Source organism: Trachymyrmex cornetzi, unplaced genomic scaffold (assembly GCF_001594075.2).
Source record: "Trachymyrmex cornetzi isolate Tcor2-1 unplaced genomic scaffold, Tcor1.1 scaffold320, whole genome shotgun sequence".
In the NCBI taxonomy this organism is placed as follows: Eukaryota; Metazoa; Arthropoda; class Insecta; order Hymenoptera; family Formicidae; genus Trachymyrmex; species Trachymyrmex cornetzi.
This window is the reverse complement of record NW_017297898.1, coordinates 86,434-91,918: the sequence shown is the minus strand read 5'-3', so window position 1 is coordinate 91,918 and position 5,485 is coordinate 86,434. Positions and strand designations below refer to the sequence as shown.

The 5,485-nt window shown below is 33.4% G+C and overlaps 1 pseudogene; it reads left to right on the top strand.

Moving 5' to 3' along the window:
* The first annotated feature begins 2,069 nt into the window (after positions 1–2,069).
* The window catches only part of LOC108762724 (uncharacterized), an 86,007-nt pseudogene continuing 82,591 nt past the window's right edge, over positions 2,070–5,485 (top strand).

Below are 5,485 nucleotides of genomic sequence, written 5' to 3'. Positions count from 1 at the left end.
ACATTAATAGTTATTTCAATTACGATTAATTAAATGTCATTTATATCCGTAAATGAAAAGTATATTAAATTTCATTACACTTAATTTTTCAGTTACTGTAAACTTAAATCTCATTAACTATGTGCATTAATAGTCTTTTCAGTTACAGAGAAATTAAATTTCATTCACCAATGTACATTAAAAGTTAATGAAATTTAAGAACATTTCTAACAGTGTACGTATTCCTATTCTTTTTCTTTTACAGGAATTATCTGTATAAAATACCTATAAGTGAATGTATATAAGATTTTTCAGAATCATTTTACTTAGTTATAAAACATTTTTATTGAATTATATGCATATTTACTTTATGCTATTCTGCAAGATGCAAATATGTAACGCGATAGTTTTTCTAGAGTTGTTCCATATATGTACGATTGCCTTCAGCTTCAATAAACTTATTTGACATTATAAAACAACATTATAAAAGTTAAGTTAGCTCATGGTCTGTTTTACGGACAGGTGTGACGGTTTACGCTGCACCCCAATTTTAAATTAAAAATCGTATTATGAAAAGACTAAGAGGAAAAATAATATAAATAAAACTTATTTTGGAAACTACAAGTATTTAAAATGACGTAATATTATCAATAATACAGTCACTATTATTTAAACCTCACAATTTGCAAAAGAAAATCGTAAGAATTTTATTTTCGCATTTGTATAGAATCCGTTTTTAGCTGATTTGATATAGAAACAAGCCACAAATCTACGAATTATGAGTTTGTACTTCTTTAATTAGCTAAACAGATTATGTTTTTATTAGTATTAATAAAGTGCAATAGTTAGTTTCCGAAAAATAAGGGGGTGTTACTTTAGGAGACCTATGTCAGTATCGGCGACTTTTCTCTAATTATGTTTGATAAAAATGGGCTGAAAATCTGCGTAAAAAAACATAACTTCGTAATTCTATTTTAACGTGAAAAGAAAAAGAGAAAAGAATGGGATGTGTAAGAAGTTCAGCTAAAAAGAACAGTAGACTTCTATACATATATTTAAAATAATTACATTATTGAGATATCATTATGACGATCAGTTCATTGTAATTATTTATTTTTGTAGTCACAGAATCTTACTGCAGTTTTTTAATGATTTATTTACTTGAGAATATCGATGATCAATAATTTCTTTTTATCAATTGAACGTAACGTTTTGAAAAATACTTCAGCTTTTCATTTGATGGTAAAATATTCTTAATTTTATCATTACTATCCGTCAATTACGTACTAATTAACGAGTTTGCAACAGTTACTCTACTGGTCATGACCAGTCGACGCATTCCGGTTTGGCAGCGACGCCTCGAGATGGCAATACGGTCGCGCAAACTCCCGCGTGGCGTCGCTCCCGTACGCGCCTGATCGGTAGCGATCGTGGAATGGGATTCCAATATGGCAACCGTCGTGTTAGCCGCACAAGTCAGTGTCGCGGAAATGTTTTGAACTCGCTGAGCAGGCAACCGCGACGACCGGCCGACGTGCGACACATAGGTTAGTAGGGTGATGCGTAAACGTGCCGGCTGCGAAACGCGGTGTCACGACCGGCGCGTGTCACGTAAAAGCTCCGCGAATCCGAGCCGCCCTCGCGAGGACGGTCGCGCGCGTTTTCTCCGCTGTCGCGCGCGCGGTTCCGCGTTTAATAAGCTTTCCGCGGCGACGGGACCGACCCGGCCGAGCCGACGTCACGGATGTCATCGCTGTCCCGTGGACCGCGCACGAGGGTTCGGCGCGCGCGACGAGTCACGTACTCCGTAACGCGCGACGCCGCATCGTGCCGCGTCCGGATCCGTATTGTGTACGTTTATGACGATGTGCGAGTATCTCTCTCTGTCATTCGCGCCGATCGTCCGTAAACTACCGTCTGTCCTTTTCTCTCACCCTCGCGTCTCCCCCCTCTCGTCGCGAACGCATCGTCTTCGCGCGTCAGGTGTGCGACTGCTGCTGTCGTCGGTACTCCTCTGTAGGTGCGTGTGTGCATGCATCTTTCTGTGCGTCCGTGTGTGTGTGTGTGTGTGTATGTGTGCCGTGCGTGGCTGGGTGGCAGCGTGAATGTACGAATTTGTTTTGGAAATGTCGCTCACGTCTGTCCTCACCGTCCCCTCTTCCCTCACACCCCCGGCTTTTTCCTACATGTCTCTCCTGTCATGTGTCACGCGGTTGACTGTCGCCGCGTATGCATGCGTGCGTGGGTGCGTGTTTGGGCATCAAGAATCCGTTCTTCGCTGGTGGCCCAAGACGTCGTCTTCCGCCTACCTTCCACATCGTGCCACGACGGTGTGTTTCTTGAGACGCACCGTCACGTCGGGATCATGTCACAGATACTCGTCATGACACCTGGACCCGGTGACGTTCGGTGAGTTCACCTTGATTTTTTCTTTTATTGGTTTACTTTCGGAGTATCGAGTGCTCTCACGACTAAAAATGAAAAAACAGGTTTTTTTTACTCCGAAGAAAAACGAGTTTTTTACGGTAAAAATCTGCTTTTTAACTAAAGTAATGTGGATATTCGTGTTAAATATGTAAAAAAAGATATGTAATTTATTTTTCTTGATATTCATTGTTAAAATGTTGGATATCTTTATCATTTCGACATTATTTGATATTTCTTTGTTTTTATGATTTCAAATCGAAGAGGAAACATTCTTACGTTATTCTAATAAGTTGATATTTTTTACCGACTATGGACTGTCGCTTATAATTATTTGAACGACAAATATTTTATATTTTACTCCAATTTTAAAAGCTAAATAAGCAATCGCTCAACATGTTGTTCATTAACACAGATATCTTATTAGCATAATTGACATCGTTTTGTTGTGTGTATTGGTTATAATTATGTATGTTCTAAATTTTAATTAAAGTAATATAATATTGATTGAAAAGTAGTTGGAGATAGTTCGATTCGATGAAACGTTGTTTCATTAATTTACATTTTAGAATATATAATACAATTGCAACAAATGCATAACAAAAGTAGCGTCAGTTATTCTAATAAGGTATTATTTGTATTAACAATAGTGTGGAACATTTAACTTTTAAAACTGGAGTACGGTATCAAATATCACTTAAATTATAAACGATAGTGTATTTATATCAATGACCACTGCCAATTAGCCATTTGTACCACATTTTGATTTTTATACCTATCTTTTTACAGAAATTTTTTGGATAAATGTAAAAACTGAATTCTAGAACAATAATGCAGCGCCAAAATCGTCAAATGCTCCAAAAAATATGTTTTCGAATAAAAAACTTCTAGGTACTAAGAAAAAAGCTTTTTTCTGAGTTTTTTAATCAATGTTTTTAGTTTTTTTTCGGTTATTTTTATCTGTACTCGCGACAGGTGTCTTCAGCGAGTATGAGATGTGGTTCGAGATCGCCTCTGATTGCAAAGACTAAACTTTTGTCTCTTAAACAATATTACGTGAAAATCGACCGATAAGATTAAACACACATGAATGAAAAATGTCATATTCGATCAAGGCGATTCTTTGTGCGTAATATTTTTTTATTTATGGACAATTTCCAGTTCAAGCAAACGGTGCGTTAACAGCTTTCTAAGATGCTTATGTGTATCAATTTTAATTTTAAATTGCTTGTCAATTTAATCTGTGATATTATTACTCCAGTTTCCATTTAGGACTTGTTTCAAATGCGACAAATAATAGATGCACAGTTTGTTCGAACTGGTAATTGTATATAAATTAACAAGAAATATTAGACACGAAGAATCATCTTGACTGAATATGCATTTTTTATTTATATGTATATTATGTATTTTGTTTTTCAAATTTTAATAGTCAATGTTCGAAGAAAAATTGAGTTATACTACATGGAATATCTTTCAAAACTATTAAATACTTTTCATGATTTTTCGATAAGATCAACTTTTTTTAAATAAAAATATCGCTTATGATAGATTGTTATCATTAAAACTTATTAATTTTTCGATTTTTAAAAAATCCAAATTTTTTAAAATGAAAATAGGATGGTCGTTAAAACTTATGTGTTTTTATGTTATATTTCTTGACTATTGGCGATCAAATTGAAATTCTGTTGAACTAAATTAAGAGATAGCTGAGATTAGTCCTCCCCCCTGATATTAGCTGAAGAATGTTGCAATTTTATAGTTCGAAATTTAATTTCTACAAAATTAGATTTTATTTCTCAAATCTTTAAAATTGAAGAGTTATATTGATGTCTGGATAGTTTTCTAACGGAAAAAATCGGTTTCAAGTTAGCTATAGGAATTTTTATAAGAACGTTTGATGATTTTGGTACATCTTGTGTATTATCTTCTAGTAATTATAATAATAGACAGAGATAACATAACAAAATTTTTATCTTATATAATCTATAATTATTTATAAATGATAAATATCATTACGTTGGATTTTAAAGAGTTAATTTTTCCCTGTTGAATACACTGTTTCGATTTGTTATTTCATATATTTATTAAACTCTCCGAAATAGATATAGAATTTTTTAATCTTTCTAAAGTACTTGTTAGCCAGTAACGTTTTTTTATTATAAAATTCTATTATATAATTCTCTGCCTCTCATACAAATATTGATGAAAATGTTTGAAGCGATTTTGAAACATCTCATTTGCGTTTGCAGATACATTCTGAAATGGTAAATATGTCAGGAATAGTAGAAATGCTACCTTGTATTTTGAATTTTAATATTATTTTTATTATTTCGTCAATCCTTATTTCGCGATTACGTGCTCAATCATTAATTTCTGTTTTTCGATATCGTTGAAATATCGCAGACATTTAATTATGTTACAATTAATTATGTTGAGATGCCGCAGACAACGTGAGTAATGAACGGTTTATTTCGAAGAGTTATCGTTGTATTTTCATTTGTATTGGATTCTACTCCATTCCGAGCATTATCCCGAATTGTATTGCTTCAAGTTTAATTCCGTTTCTCTAATCCAACATTCTATATTTCTGTTCTATCAGCTCAGGTTTCGCTTCTTATTCTTTTGACAATCCTTTTCAATTAATCAACTCGCTGTTTGTAAAAGGGTTATGTATAAACGGGGTATGTATACAAATTTACGAAAATTTTTATACATACCTCATACATACACATATTACTGTCATGGAACTTTTACAGCATGGAATGTAGTGGTTAATAAAAAAAAATTTTTTTATGTATAAAAATATTGTTATGAGACTTGCTGTGAACGTCGTTTTGTAGATTTTTATGTTGTTATAATTTATTAATAATTAAATTATTTATTTATTTATGAGTATACGAATGCTATATAGAGGGGAAAGTTACTGAATGCGTACCACTTAACGTATTTTTTATTATATTTCTCATTTAGAACTGATTTGTGTGCAAATGAAGATTAGAAATTGTACTTTGATATTTCAAGTACCTATTATTACACGTTTTATCTTCTATCAATATCAAATTAATTCACTGGGAGTCTT